The sequence below is a fragment of the Myotis daubentonii genome, chromosome 15 (assembly GCF_963259705.1).
Source record: "Myotis daubentonii chromosome 15, mMyoDau2.1, whole genome shotgun sequence".
NCBI classification, from domain to species: domain Eukaryota; kingdom Metazoa; phylum Chordata; class Mammalia; order Chiroptera; family Vespertilionidae; genus Myotis; species Myotis daubentonii.
Window position 1 is genome coordinate 43,491,680 of NC_081854.1, and position 16,668 is coordinate 43,508,347.

At 49.0% G+C, this 16,668-nt stretch overlaps 1 protein-coding gene across 5 annotated transcripts in view; it reads right to left on the reverse strand.

The window, feature by feature from the left end:
• The window catches only part of ZFHX3 (zinc finger homeobox 3), a 244,773-nt gene that overhangs the window by 168,824 nt on the left and 59,281 nt on the right, over window positions 1-16,668 (reverse strand). The window contains exon 1 of one of the 5 annotated variants that reach the window (XM_059667594.1): window positions 15,479-15,650. The exons of the other annotated variants lie outside the window; for them this stretch is intronic. The gene's annotated coding sequence lies outside the window, so the exon portion shown is untranslated. Of the gene's footprint in view, window positions 1-15,478; window positions 15,651-16,668 lie in introns of those variants that run through there. 5 annotated transcript variants of the gene reach the window in all.

Consider the following 16,668-nt stretch of genomic DNA (forward strand, 5'->3'; position numbering starts at 1 on the left):
AACAGCCCATTTTACAGATGAGGAAGTTGAGGCTTAAAGGGTTAAGTATCTTATACAAGTCACATACTAGCCAAGTCAGCCTTTTCAACCAGTAAGCCTTGCTACTAAAACCTAGGCTCTTACTGGTGATGTTCCTAGCTTTTGAGCCAGTAGAATTGCTGGCCCAGAAGCGAGGAACACTTAAGGGCTCTAGCATATGCCAAACAGTCCTCTAGGAAAGCCCTTCCAACTCATGCTCGCACTGGCACATGAGCAGCAATTTTCCTGCATCTTCATCAATAGTGGGTATTATTTTGTTTTTGTTTTTTAAAGTGTCTATTTGGCAGGCAAGAAATCACATCTCATTTTAACTCATGTTTTGCTCGTAAGAGAGAATCCATCTGCAAATAGTGGTTGGCAATTGATATTTCTTTTGTGAATTCCCTGCTACTTCTACAGCGGGGGAGTGCTGTCCTTGCCTTGAGGATTAATAAGAGGGCTTTATAGGATTTCACTGGTGATCCCTCACCCGATTCTCTACCGTGCTCCACAAACCCACGAGCTCAGAGAGGACAGTCTGACCTGCTAACGTTGCTGGTTCAGACCACATCTCTTGTCCTGCCCTCGGATCCCACTCATTTAACCACGTGGACACTTCCTCCACACCTCTCCCCCGAAGCCAGGTGAATTTACCCTCCTCTCTGTTTACAGAGCTATCCTGCACCAACAGTTCTCACGCTTGCTGTGCAGTGGAGCCGACTGTGGGGCTTAGTCAAGGTATGAAGTTGCCAGGCTCTGCCCTAGACTCCAGGATCGGGTAGCCAGAGGAAAGGGCTGGACACTGCTGAAGGCCCTACGTCTCCGAGGTCACTGAGGCCCATTGCAGCCCCTGGCTTTCCCGCTCTGTCATCTTCATCAATGTCCCCAGTCTGAACTGCTGACCTTAACACCTTGCCATCTCTTTCCCCCTTCACTGCTCTGACCTGACTTCCTGGCTCTCTTTCCATCTCTCTGAAATTTATACTGTCTGCCCTCTCCCTGATCCTACAGCTCTCTATGGATGCGCTTTCCCACTTGTTTGATAGCATTCCCTGTTACTTTAACCCCCAGAAATTCCTCCTCTCCGTTCTCCTATCATCATACTCCCTCCCCCCCAACCCCCGGCTTCTCTGCTCTTATCTCTGTCCATCGACTACCTTAACTACTTCTGTGGTTTCAATTACTGAAATTATGAGTTGACTCCCAACACAAAATGTTCCATTCCTGACTTATCGCCTGAGTATGTGTCTCATACTTTCCATAGACCACAAGATATCTGTAAGTGGCTATAGCTCTCCATCTCTCAACACTCGGCATGGCTCAGCTTGTCCAAATGGAACTGCCCCTCGCTGACCGCCAGGTCTCTCCAGTTGGAACTCTTGGTACCATCTTTGATTTCAGAAAACAGAAAGGGAAGGTCAGTCAAGATTCCCAACGCCATGTTCTGCAGGTGGCTTTCCCAGGCAAGAACCAACTGCTGACACAGTCCAACCTACACTCTTCGGAAGGTTTGACACTAAAAGCTACGCCCCTGGCACACACTACTCCTCAATCACTTCTCTCTCAAGCAGGAGGATCACCCTCCCCCCCAATCATCTCCACGTTCTTACACACTCTTGTCTTGGTTCCTGCAGCCCCGGGCCCTTTCTTTCTCTTCCTCGACATTTATCCAAGCCTTGGACATCCTTTAAGAAGCACAAGCTCAAGTTCCACATAGGCCAGGGGTCCTCAAACTGCGGCCCGCGGGCCACATGCAAATACAAATATTGTATTTGTTCCCGTTTTGTTTTTTCACTTCAAAATAAGATATGTGCAGTGTGCATAGGAATTTGTGCATAGTTTTTTTTAAACTATAGTCCGGCCCTCCAACAGTCTGAGGGACAGTGAACTGGCCCCGTTTAAAAAGTTTGAGGACCCCTGGTGTAGGCAGTAATATCCCTGCTATCACTCAAGCCCCCCACACCTTTCTCCTCTCTGCACTCCTACAGGAATGGTCACCTCACCGTCACTAGAACAATCTCTCCTTGTTTCACTTCCTTTGTTTTTATCTCCACAACGTGACTGGAAGCTACCAGAGGGCAAAAATCAGCTTGTATTTCTGTTCATCTCCTAGCACATGCTGAGCGTGCAGTATGGACAAAAGACTTGACGAACGGCACACTTTCTCTACCAGACGTCTTCCATCACGTTCCTGGGAGTGTGCTGATCTCAACGTTACATACAATCGATCACCAAAGACCCAACCATCCTAATTTGGAGGCTTGGGTATGATTCCAGAGTATGTCAGTATTTTGTGGTTTACAGCATTAGTTGTATTATTCCCTGCTCCAAAATTATGGAGGGCCTGAAGTCTACAATATTGACCCCTGTTCAGCCATCCTAAATAGCTGATCAATGACACAAAAATCCAGGAAGCCACGCAAATCCTAACATACCATTCTGTTGAGGGGGAAAGAGGGAACCAGGTCCCAAACCATATACAAGTGGACCTCGGGGGTTCTGCCTCAGGGAAAGGATTATGAAGCCATACTCGCTGGCTGAATAGGCAATGAGTTTATGAGGCTTCCTGGATTCTTATTTTTAGGCAGTTCTTAGCAGAACTTATAATTTGAATAGTACGAGTAATTGTTATAGTTCAAGGCTGCACACACCCAAGAGAGACTGAACTGGGGAAATTTTACTTATTTATTTGCACTTGTTTCTGAAATGCAGGTAGACACAGCCGTGGGCCTTAAGCTTTCCTGCACACAGATCTGACCCACCTGAGCACCAATGAATAACCTCTTACAGCTGTTTTTCTCCTGGTCCTGGGGCAGCATGTGGGACCCCATCTAACTTTCCCGGAGAGAGAAAAACCGGTGCTCCCTGATAACCAGCTCCACCACCTGTGGTTCACAGGCCAGGTGACAGGTGGCCTTGGGGAAGGAAAGTCGCCTTCAACCGGCACCTCCAACATGACTCTTTGAAAAAGGAGTGTCTTTTCCTCCCAGCAGGAAGAACGCCACACAGGGGCTCGCCATGGGCAGTGCTGGCACAGAGCTCCGGAATTGGCACTGGGACAAAACAAACAAGGGTTGCCCTTGGGAGGCTCATAAACGGGGCAACACACACACACACACACACACACACACACACACACACACACACACACACACATACACACACACAGGGCCTCTCACAGCAAGTTCCTCAGAACTTCCCTGGCTCCTTAGCATCAACAGCTTTTCACGCAGCAGGGGGCCAGAGGCCCCACTAAACTAAGCAGGACCAGGAGCTGTAAGGCCCAGCCCCTGGCAAGGGCCCGAAGAGGGGAATCGCCCTGCAGAAGCCAAACCACCCCCCACAGATTTCCCCTGTGCCTCAGGAGGGGCATGCCTGGCCGGGTGCCCCCAGGTACCCCTCCAGGTGGTTTACCAAGGGTCTCCCCAACTTCCTATTTGGAGGGCACACTAGACGATGATTCCATCACCGAGCCTCCTCATCAGCTTCATTTGACAAAACTGAAGATCAAGAACATATTTCATGTGGGGTAGTCCTCAAATCCTAGTGGCCTAAGGAGCTACTGCAAACTTCAACTCCCTTCCTCATGGTAACGTGGGCCGAGACAGCCATCAGGACCCTGGAGGCCTTCGGGACAGACTGGAGAGGGTGCAGGTTCTGCCCCTTTCAAATTCCAAACCTAACACCCAGCTAGTGACGGTGAGGTGACCATTCCTGTAGGAGTGCAGAGAGGAGAAAGGTGTGGGGGGCTTGAGTGATAGCAGGGATATTACTGCCACAAACTTAATTGTGTCCTGTTCTTCGCAGCCCCTTCTCCATCCCACATGGTAATTAGGACGCCCATTACTTGCACTGTTACTTTTAATCAAGAAAAACAGATAGAGACATATTTACTACTGGCCACTTCAAAGAGTGGCCCTAGGAATTCGGCAAAACAACAGAGGAAATGTTCTTCTTCCAGTAGAAGGATCCAAGACTTTGCACTCCTTTAACCTTCCGGAAGCCACGCGAAGAACCGAGTGACTGTGGGCAATAATTACACCCCCAGGAACCCAGCAAACATGGCTCAGATGGTCTTTCTCTTCTTGCTGCTTTGGGGTCAATAGCTACTGCGGAGAATCACCAGGGCCACGTTAAATAGTACTCGGATTAATTACGCCTGCAAGTCTCTTCTCCAAGCACTGCTAAGACAGAACAATTGAGTTTGGGAACGAGTGTGGTTACATATTTTTCCTTAATGGCTTCCTGAACACCCTGGTTAGGAGTGATCCCTGGGGGGGAATTGCCAGTTCAAGTCATAAAATGTGATCAATGTAGATCAAGACCCTGTGCTAAGTGTCTGAGATGAGAGAGGAGAAACGTACTTGTGCAAACACACAAACCTATGAAAAATGCATGTTAACCTAAAGAACTTCAGCTTCCCTTCCCAAGGGGCCCTCTCTCTCCTTCTGCCCACCCCCCGCCACCCCGAGCTCTGTGCACCCCACTAAAACTTTCGTCCAGCAGTCCTAATCCTGGACAGCGCCTGGGCAAGAGAACGAGGTGGGAACTGTTCCCGCAGCTCCAAGCAGTTCCCACGCTAAGCCACACTAAAGACTGGGGGCCTCCAACCTGGCCAGTCAATGGGGCCAATTCCTTGGGCCACAATAATAAAGAGGCTATCGGGGTCCTGGCCCCACTGGACTTGGTTTTAAGCTCCTGTGCATCATGCTTAGCCCAAAGTCACTGGTTGCTCATATGATGTTCACTCACTCACTCCAGTATTTATTGAAGGCCTACAATGCACACTGTACCCCTCTACCAACACAGGCTCCTGCTAGCTTGGTCTCGTCAGAGCCCAGACAGGCATAATAAGAGCTGGATGGCAACGCTCAGGGCGCTGGTAGAACAGACCACACTTCACGTGGCCACTGAATTATCCAGGCTACTGCTCCCCTCATTCCAGTCTTATTCTCTCCTGCCAGAATCTGTCCTTCTATCAACCAGATATGGTCAGTGATGACCTCTGACGTCCACTGCATTTAGAAACAGTTCAGCTATTGTGACACATGGTCTGGCAGGTTGAGCAATTGCCCTGAAACCCTATAGCACTGAGGACACAGTGGCCCCCACAGTTGGGATCATCCTACCATATCCTCTAGCCGTGCTAATCTCTCTCAGAGTCTCGGCCTCAATCCACATGGGAGTCACCAATTAAAGGAACATTAGGGTTGTTTGAGACTGACCATTTCCCGACAGCTCAGGATTTTCACCCCTGGGACATGGGGCGGGCTGTCCCTCTAATGACCTACAAGGAACTGCCAGGCCACAGAAGCGCGGGCCTACACACAGCACGTCTCCTCGTGCGATGCTGCCGGGAGACCATCGGATTTGCTTTCCACTGGCTCCTCTCAGGAGGTCCAACAGCTTTCCCACAGCCTCCCCTGCCCTGTGTACTCCCCATCCTGGTGTCTCGGGCCTCAGGTCCTCTTCAGGCTGGACCCAGTGATGTGACAGGCTCACACACATAGCGGCAGAATGTTCTGGAAGCAGTGTCCAACCTCCCCAAGTCTTACCAAGGAGGTGCCGGGGTTGGCGTGTGGCCACATTCGCTGCACTCCACGGGGAGATGGCTCGGCCCAAACAATGCCCTTTCTCAGAGCCTCACACTTATGACACGGTACTGGGAGTTACAGGGAATAATGCGGCAGGAGGGCGGGGGGGGGGGGGGGTCCTGTTGTTAATGGACTGATAGTTGAAGCATAAAGTCTAAGAATTAAAACAAACCAGCTCTGAGAAGTCTATTCACCAAACTTAACTTGGCTTTGCGGGGTCCCCCCTCCCCCGCCCTCCTACCTCCAACCATCTGGCTCTTTGTCACAGGTCAGTGGGAGAAGCGGGAATTCCTATCATTCATTTGGTGTCTACCTTCAGGGACTCGGAAGAAAAACAAATGCCACCCAACGTGTGCCTATCACACAGTACTTCTACTGACCCCAAAAGTAGGGCAGGAGAGAAACCAGTGCCCAATGTTAAACCATCCACACACAGGGCTGGTGGGAGTTCAGGGGAAGGGGGGGGGGAATGGGGAAGAAAAGGACTGGGGATTTTCTTGCCCTTTTTTTTTTTTTTTAAGAGAATCTTTCCTAAGCATTCACTGCCCAGCCCTTTCTGTCTCCGGGATGGAAAGTGTTACTCAGCTGCAAGGCCTCTTGCTAATTGTGGGTTTTTATTTTTATTTCCTATTACCCTCTCGCACGCCTGATGAGATTATTTTACCGGAACTGACACAGCTGGAAGCAGCAGGCATACGTGGAGCCTCTGAGGAGGTGATGCAATTTCATTTTCATTGATCAGAAATCAGCAGGGCAGTAAGTGATGGGAAATTCCATTAGAAGAAAACTTGCCAGCCGTGAGCCTCAACTTCCTTGCCACACCCAGACCCTCCCACCTCACCTAGGAGCCTGGCCTTCCTCTGGACTAAGTCTGCAAGGAGCGCAGAGGATGGGAAGCTCCGGTCCTCACCTGGACAATGGGAGGATAAATGCCGGCCGGGAGGGGATCTAACCAGGAGAGGAACTCCAACAGGGCCCCTCACCCCACAAGGGCACCCACCTCTTCTCCATGGATTAGAGAGGTTTTCCGGGGACTCAGAATGGGAGGCCTGAAAACCAAGCCCCTCAAAACCAATGCTTAAAGGATCCCTTTTCAAGTGTCAGCAAACAGGAAAAGAGGAAGCCGATAAGCAATAGTCTCAAATGTTCCCCAACCACTCTTTTTCTTTAAATATATTTTATTGATTTCAGAGAGGCAGGAGGAGGGAAAGAGAAACGATGAGAGAGAATCACTGATTGGCTGCTTCCTGCACACCCCACACCGAGGATCGAGCTGCAACCTGGGCATGTGTCCTGACCTGGAATCGAACCCATGACTCCTGGTTCATGGGTCGATGCTCATCCCCTGAGCCACACCAGCCTGGCCTCCAACCACTCTTAGAGAGGATCCTAAGGGCACCATTTTCTGAGTGCCTACTGTGTGCCAGGCATGAACTCTGATTCTCCCTAATGTGCCAGGATGACTACCCCTCCCTCTCCCCCACAGTAGAGGAGGCAGAGGTCCTGGGAGGCAGGGAGGGAGCCAGCTGGGACCCACGCCTTACCGAGGACTAGCAAGTCTCCCAGAAACAGCAAAGGGAGACTGAGTGAAAGTCAAGTAGAGACCTGTTCCCTCACAGAGTCGTGAGAGAAGATGAAGACACCCACTTTTTTCCAGATAGAGCAACGACAGATGCTGATTTGTCCACCCTCCATCATCCTGAACAGCCCAACAACAGCGCTCCTCGTGCCCGAGGCCGGAATCAAGGGGGAGCTCTTCGAAATGGGTAGAATGGCTATTGGTTTAACAGTTAAGGTTTCCCCCCTCCCCTCACCCCATCCTTTCACAACTGTTTGCCCAGCAAATATTGCTTCATTCACCAAAGGCCTAGGCAGAGGGGGTGGGGTGGAGACAAAACAGCCAGGAGCTACTCAAAATGACAAATTCTACAAAAATAAAAATGAAAACATCACCAGGCAGGTGGCTCACCATACTTCCTCTGGCTGCTTTGCCACATAAAAGGCAAATCAGGGAAGAACCAGGCCTCGGGCACAAAATGAATAGTGCCACAAACACAGCTCTTCACCGCTCGAATGGAAAATATGTCAAACCAAACTCTACCCGGAAGCTTTTATTGAGCATCTAATCTGTGGCGCAAACACAGCAGAGGATGCCTGGTCTCCATGAGCTTACAGACTGGGTCACCTAAGAATACCCAGCACACAGCCGTTTATTTATATTCCTTACAAGAATAAAATACTACATCAGAGCATGAATTGAGGCCAGGGCAAAAGAAGGAAGAAAAGTAAAGAGTGGAGAAAAACTTGAGCCAAAAATGCATACAATAATAACCTATATATTGAGCCATAAATTAGATTCTAAGCTTAGAGTCCAGAAGGAAAACATAATAACTTCGTTTTAAGCACACGATTCACAGTGTCCAAGAGAAAAAGAACAAGCCAATGGCTCAGGGTTATGTTGTTCCAGTAAAGTCTCAATTGTAAAAATTGGGATAAGGACTGAAAGCAAGCGGTGTCTGCAACCCGGTGTCGCTGACCCCTTTGGGGAGGTCACAGTGAGAATGCATGGGTTTGAAGCCCTTCAGTCTCACCGACTCTCTTGCTGGACAAGAATAATGATCCCAGAGGATGCTGATGGTCTGCCCAAGGTCAGACAGCTGGTCAGGGGCAGAGCTAGCAAGAGGACATGGGTATCTTCACACCACACTAACAGTGCTTTTTCTACCACCTGTAGCTACTCCCCAATAGCCTTCATAATCCATGGGCTGGTTGGGCCAGGGGTGGGGGATGGGAGCGACGGGGGGAGGGCGCGGGGGGGAAGCACACATGGAAGCTGAAATGGGGAGGCAAGGGGTTGTTCTAGACCAGGGGCGGGCAAACTTTTTGACTGGAGGGCCACAATGGGTTCTTAAACTGGACCGGAGGGCCGGAACAAAAGCATGGATGGAGTGTTTGTGTGAACTAATATAAATTCAAAGTAAACATCATTACATAAAAGGGTACGGTCTTTTTTTTTTTAGTTTTATTCATTTCAAATGGGCCGGATCCGGCCCGCGGGCCATAGTTTGCCCACGGCTGTTCTAGACTAAGAGCCTAGGGACCAAACAACTAAATGCACTATGTAGACCTCATCTGGATACCAGACCTAACAAACCAACTGTCAAAAGTCATTCTGGGGACAATCAGATAAGTCTGAATGGCAATTTTGGATTCAGTGATGTTAAGAATTTGTTAATTTTCTTATATAAAGATAATTTTATCACATAGGAAAATGATGAAGTATCATGATGTCCTTGATTGGCTTTAAATCAAAGCCAATGAACAGAAAGATTAAATAAATCTGACAAAAAGTGAATTGTTAACGTCTAGGTGATGGGGTCTCTCATATTATCCTATTTTTACATAATAAATGTTTCTTTTAAAAAAAAAAAATGAAAGCCTTGTCTTTACCCAGTTCAGAAGAATTTTCTGAAAAGAGACCAGCACTGGTCAGAGTCAAACTTCTCAGCCTTGGGTTGACATACTTGTGACAAGTTACCCCTTTTTACACAGAACTACACATTCTCCTTTGTCTAGAGCTGAAGGGCTTCCTACGAGTCCTTTAGGTCCCAGCTACCTCTTTAAAACGCACCATCTGCTGACTCCACCCCTCACTCCTACCCTTAGGAGGTACCGAGCAGTACCACACTGCCAGCACCAAGAAGAATCATGCTCTTGGCACATTTATACTGGGAACTATCACTACCATTACTGCGCAAAAATGAGCCCAATGTAGCAACCTAAGATTATATAACAGCTTGATACAGAGCTGGGAGCCAAACCCTGGTTAAGAAAAACACACCCACTGATAAGTCAAAATCCTCCACTTGTTGATTTAATGGGTCAAACAATAATTTAAAACACTTTTAGTGATTTTTACAAAATAAGGCGATGTTTCCCAACCACTGTTTTTGAGCTGATTGTCGTCCAGCTCAGTAGGAATGTTTCCTAAGTGACGGGGATTGCTTTGAAAAGTCGGAACTGGGCTGGTTCTCTTGTGCTCACCTGCAAGTGGGACGGCCCAATGGTAAGAGGGCTTCTTGCCACATGTGGGCCCACACACGCCCATCAGCACGCTGTGGCTCCTGGAAAACTCTCTTTGCAATAAACATTTTCATAGTGGCCTTACTGTTTGACCCAAGGAAAAGTCCCACCCAACGCCCGCCTTCCCAGGAACAAATAACGAAGGTCCTTCAATGTACACAGTGGTTTACACGTTTCAAACACTTGTATTAATAGGCAGAACAGGACTCATAATTCAGATTTTACAGGTTTAAAAAGATTCATCAAACATAAGAGTGACTACTATGAGTCACTCTTTCCCAACGTCGCCAGCTGGTTAGTAGCTCATCAGGGACCAGGAATGGGACTCTGGGCTTCCACTCCAGTGTTCTTTTCTCTACAAAGGCATCTCTTTCCTAAAGACAATCTACCTTTGTGAACCCTTCAAAATCACACTTCATCTTCTAAATACGTATGAAAAAAATCTGAGTATGCCAAAGACCCTAAAAATATGTTTCACTGCTCACACTTAAAAGCATAGTTATAAATAACACCAAATACTAAGAACTTGACGGAGGACAGTTAAATCTGAAAGTTTTACATAGAGCACAGTGTGGCAGGAAAAGCACATAGTAAGGCACCTATTGCTAAAGCAAAACCCTCTGGCCATACACAATGTAAGACATGAGCAGGCAGGGTAAAACGCCCTCTAAGTGTCCTCTGCTGTGCAGAGGATACTGCCACTCACACTGGTTTGAACACAGCTCAAAAGCTGTTTGCGAAAAGAAGTAAAACACTGTCAAGGTCTAGGAGCTCCACATGAATGAGGTCATACTTTGAAGAGTTAATACCAACACAGAGCTCAAGTTAAGACCAGTGGGGTAAAGCGAAGGGTGATTTTGGCCACAGCATTAGTGCATCATGATTCAACATGCACCAATCTAAATAAAACCAAAAACGGGGGAACTGGCTTCACTCCCATCATGAATGTTACTTATTCCATGGGTCTGAGCAGTCCAGTCTACACTCTGCCATCACAGTGGAACCCTGTGAGCTCCAGTCCCCATCACGATGGAAAACAATGGAACTTCGGTCAACTTAAGAACTACCGCCCACACTCTGAGTCTAATTAATTTATTTAAGTGATGTTTTTAGGAAGAACGTTCTACCTAAAACTTTCCAATCTGTGGAACCAAGCTGGTTTGGGCAGAGGGAGAAAGAGGACAGAAGTGGGTGGGACCAGAATACAAGACAGTGACGAGGACCCCTTGACATCCCAGTCGGAGGGAGGGTGACCGAGGAGGATGGGGTCAGTCAGGAGGGAAGGCTTGCTGACGCATGGCCCTGTGCAGACTCTCCAACCCTGAGGAGAGGACACTCCCTTCGGCTTTCCCTTCGGAAGCAGAGACCCACCATCACTCCCTGGGGCCCTCCCCGCACCCATGCAGGTCTGTCTACTCACTGGCACCTGCAGGCTCAGCCCTGCTCATCAAGCCTGTGACTCAATACAAGGCCAAGTCTCGCTCTTACTAGCCGAGGCCTCACCAGATGGAGCCTACAGCCTTACACCTTGCTGTCCAGACTCCGTGGCCTGGCTTCTTGACCCTCTCATCTATAGACTCTTACCCTGTTGGGGCCCGTACCCCATGGCCAGGAATCCCCTACACCTGCGACCCCTTGCACTCCTCCAAGCTCAGTCTGTGGCACTTGCCTTCCTCACGTACCTACCAGCCTCCTCCCTCTCTGATAGACTTCCGCTCCTGGCTCCTCTGGGGCCGCCACGAGGGACCAGGAGGCCACAGGCTGCAGCCTGGCAAGAAGGATAGGAAAGTGGCAGCTGCCAGCACAACTCACTCTCCTTCTAGTCCAGCTACCTTCTCCCTTCCACCACCCCCCTCCTCCTTTTCCTTTCCTCCACTCCCCAGTGACTCCATAAAACTCATCAACAGTTAAAAACAAACTGTAGACCATGGTAGCTGGCTTCCCATTAGAGGTCCTTGCCACTCAGGTTGAACAGCATCTGTGCTGTTGGGTCTGCAATGCTGAAGACCCCATGACAGTCTTCACTAAAAGGGCGCCAGGGGTTTAAGCCACTGGATATGTGTGCAACCTCACCCCTCCCCCAACTTCACATATTCATGTGCATACACACCTGTATTTCTCATTTAAAACAAAACAAAAGAAGGCAGTTAAAAGAGGGGAAAAAATGGAAAGTCAACACACCACCACCACCACCCCTACTGCTGGCAAGATCTCATCCTGCAAGTTTCTGAATGACCGTCACTACTATCTCTTCCCTGACTACTGGTTGGTCTGGGGAGTCCATCAGTGCTCCCTAGAGCAGAGTGTCCTCGTTGCCTTTGTTTCATCAGGAGAAAAGGGGAATGTAAACAGCAACCAGACCAGAGACAGGGCAGCCAGTGAGAGTGATAGAATCTACAGCGGCACCACCATCTATCTCCAGCATTCCCTCCTCTCAGGATGGGCCATTTCACTTCAGGCACTGGCTGGGCCAGAAGAACCTGAATCCGGGAACTAGATGTCCCTGAATAAGTGGTTTCTCTCTAAAAGTAAAATGTGGATCGTAAAACTAATGCTTGAAGAGTCCCAGGAATGCCTGTTGCATAAGGGCGTTCAGCACGGCATCCACCACTCAACTCCACACATGTCCGTTTCCCCCAGGGAGGGTGGAGGTGGAGCTGAGAAGAACACTGGACAGAGCCCAGACAAGAATCAGAATTTTCCCTCTTAACGTTCAAATTCCTGAGTCACAGTTGAAACCCAGCTGCTGTAATTGTTTTATACACTGTCTCCACAAAGGGGAAGAAAAAAAAAAGCCTTTAAAAAGTTGCATTAGCTTCCAGATTCCCTGTTTAAAACCCTTTCTTCTGCTGGGTGTCTTGAGATAAAAGCTGTGCTTGACTCTCTGGCCAGCCGTCAAATCCCAGCGCTTGCCTGGGCTGGGACCAGAACAGTCTCCCATCCAACCATGGGAGACTTGAGCCCGCGGCAGAGCAGGGGTTAATGGAAGCTGACCGCAGCACAGTTGTTAAGGTAATCAATACCACTGAGATACTAAAGCAGCATAAGCCGCAATATTGATTGCCAAGCAGATGATAAAACTGTTTATTATGATAATTGCAGGGTCCCTGCAAGATGCTCCCAGCGCTTCCTAAAGCTGTTTACAAAACTAATAAAGATTTGCCATTTCAAGCTCTTCCATTTCAACCATCCTCCCACCCCCAAACTCCCACCCCTGGCCCCCCACCGAAAAGCAGACCTGACCCTCCAGGCTACTGACATGTCCCTCCCTGGGGCAGCAACAGCACCCGTCCAGGGTGCATCATCACTCCCAGGACCTCTGAGGAAAGGGCTGTCCTTCCACACCCTCTCCCTGCCTCCCACTCCAGGAAAGGGAGGCCGGAAGCGCAGCCGACTAGACACTCAGGGCGTTGAGACTTCCTCCTTGGAGCCCACCATGTGATAATTATGGGGTTTTATTGATGGAGGGGGCTGAGGGCTACATGGGCTGACATCCATTTGTTGTAACACATTTGAAAAACCACACCACCATGGTTTGTAATTAAAACTTCTCTGGAGAACTTGGTGGCCATGGACTGAACGTGGTCAAGCATTTCCACCGACACCGCTCCATGGCGACTTTGGCTGCTACACTGGGCTCATGTCTTGCGTTCTATCATGCCCAATGCACCAGCTCAATTTTGTTAACAGTGGAAAATAACTCCTTCCTGGTCACCAACACAGCCATCTATCTGCCTTGAGACCCAAGTCTTTGAATGAACAGCACTGTTCACGACGACTGTGATATTTTCAAGATGAACCGGATGAATGTAGATTTTTCTCAATAAGAGGTAGGCATCACTTAGGTAGCGTTATGTTCTTCAAACCGCTCAAGGGAAAACCCATTGGGTCTGAGAATGATAAGTACAGTAGCTTCGGGACTGCAGAGCATGCAAACATACTGAAAGCGTGTTTTCAGAGTATACAGGAGGGGAAAAGGGAACCCAAGTTCTGAGAGCCAAGTAGCCATTCCATTAGCAATCAGAAGGCAAAGCACCCAACCCTCACTCAACCCTCCATAGCTCTGGCCCACTCCATGGCGACCAATAGAATTTCACCCATAATAGAATTTGACCGGACTTGGCCTTCAAAACCACATTTGCAACTTCGGGGGTGCTACTCTGAAAATTGATGGGCCAAAGGAAGACGCTTTGGAGACAGCTTCTCCCCCACTCCGCCCCCCTCAAAGCATGGAGAAATCGTTAACCAATGCCCCTTGCACCACCACCTCAGTTTAGGGAGCAGAGTTCCTGTCCCCCCACCGCTCCCCCCTTTCAGCTGCACCCAGCAGTCCTGGAGGTCACTGCCCACAGAGCCCGCCTGTACACGTGGGTTAATTCTGTGGACCCGTAGAGACACGCAGCTCCTCTGCAGACACCTGTCTGCTCTGCCTACTCCCAATCGCTCAGAAATCAGGAGACTGGAGCCAGTTTTTTATGGAGTGGGATCCCCTTGCCAAAGACCTTGCCATGAACTCCCAGACATCACAGCGTGGCTGGAAGGCATGCGCTGAGATTCGTTTAACCTGGGTACCTGCTCTCACAGGAGCTACCTGGCAACCAGGAACAGCCAGAGGAAAGCTGAGGCTTCCCCGCTGCTGCATCTCACCAGCAGCACACGCCTCGGCAAAGTGGCAGACGACATACGATCACCAACAACAAAACTGTGAGCTGCATGCCCACAGGGTCCACGTTCCCAAACACACCCCTGGACCTGGTACCAAGACAGAGTTGAATATTAAGTGTGACTAATTCTGCTGGTACCTTTTAACCGACCTACACATACACGCTGTACTCTCAACAATAACTTCAACCAAACATATACCCTCAGAATGACATGGTCCACACTTGGAAGCCCGCCCACACTGGCCGGGCAAGCCTGCCTAAGTGCTAAGAACCATTTAGGAGCATTGTAAACCATTAGGGCCATTAGCTCTAATTTGACCTCAACAAAATAAATCAACCCGCTAGGAACAAATTTAGAAGCTTTCCAAAGTCAAGTTCTCAAACCCTGAAAGCACAAGCACGAGCCATGGCTGGGAACACGTGCCCAGCGTCCGCGCTCCTCTTGCGCACGCCTACCTTCTCCGCAGCCCACTGAGGACGGCATGCTCGGCCTGGGCGGGACTGGGCTCCGTCTCTGTCCACTGGGTCAGGAAGCTGTGACTGCGGAGAGTCAGGGTGCAAGCCAGAACCCACCTGCCATCGCTGCTTAAGGGAGTCACTCTTCTCCTTCCTCTGAGTTCACATCACATACAGTTTTCCATCTGAACTGCTCTTCATGTCCTCTTTCAAAACATGTGGACATTCCGATTTACTTTCAAGATATCCTGATTGGCTTTTAACTCTACTGATTCTCAGCTCTAGGTCAGAGTTCGCCCAGCCTTCACATCTTTAAATGAGCAGGTATCACATAGGATAAGAACTATGGTCACCCCACCTTAATACATGTGCCGACACAATGGATAATTTCCTTAACTAAACTTATAACCACTGGCATACACTCCAAATTTCAATGGAAGAATTGCCCTAGTTTTTCGTTTTTATTCTGCCCTGATAATTACTGCATTTTAAAAAAATACTGGTGGCCTCGCTTTGATGAAGAAGCAGGAAGTGAAATAAACTATGACACCATCCAACCCCTCCAGCCATAGGAGAAGAAAGCAAAGAGCAAGTACCAGAGAAGCAGGCAGTCCACGTGCAGAAGCCAACACCCCTTCAGCTGCTTGAGTGATAAAAACCTACTGTGTCATGATTTCACGCATCCTCGCAGGACAGAAGGAAGAAGTAGCAGCGGGGATACTGGCAAAACGAGTTAGCAGTAACAGGAGAACAGGACTCAGCACACGGAGTTCTATAACCCAAGAGTCTGAATTGCTAGGAGCTGAGTAATTCTTTCCAGCTCCACCCAGCATGGATTTCCAGGTATCAAATTATATGTTAATTACAAGAACGTGATGTTATATGAGGGGAAGTCATGTTAGTCAGCACCCAGGGGGTGGAAGTTCAGTAAAATCGTTTTGGAGAGCGTGTTTCACGCACAAGATTCTCTGGCTCAGGGGGGAACAGAAGAGGAATCGGGAGTTTATCGCCAAAAACCTTCCTCTTCCATTCACCGGGCTGCTCAGCCAAACTTCCCTGACTTATAAAATAACAGTGTTGCCCTAACCCAGTGGTCGGCAAACTGCGGCTCGTGAGCCACATGCAGCTCTTTGGACCCTTGAGTGTGGCTCTTCCTAAGCCTTAGGAGTACCCTAATTAATAACAATGTACGTACCTACCTATATAGTTTAAGTTTAAAAAATTTGGCTCTCAAAAGAAATTTGAATCGTTGTACTGTTGGTGTTTGGCTCTTTTGAGTAATGAGTTTGCCGACCACTGCCCTAACCGGTTTGGCTCAGGGGATAGAGCGTCACAGCCTGCAGACTGAAAGGTTGAAAGGTCCCAGGTTTGATTCCGGTCAAGGGCATGTACCTTGGTTTGGGGCACATCCTCAGTAGGGGGTGTGCAGGAGGCAGCTGATGGATGTTTCTCTCTCATCAATGTTTCTAACTCTCTATCCCTCTCCCTGTCTCTCTATAAAAAAATCAATACAATATATTTTTTTAAAAAAAATAAGTTTTCCTTTCTGTACATTTGTTACACAAATCCAAAAGTGCTAGGTCTGGGCCCGTGTCAGACTCAGCCAGTCCAAGGAGCGAACCCCCCCGCCCCGCCACCACCACCAGAGTGTGCCAATTTCAGGTGGCGGCGGGGCACACACGAAACCTCCCAGCGCCGTCCCCTGGCCACCCGGAGGGTCAGGATGACTCCATGTCCTCCTGGGTCCTGCAATGTCAGAGCTTCAGATGCCAGTGAGACGAGGTATATCAGTCAGAAGATCGAACAGGGAGTTCTGAAGCTGCTCCGAAGCTCAGGCTGCAGGAACTTTATCA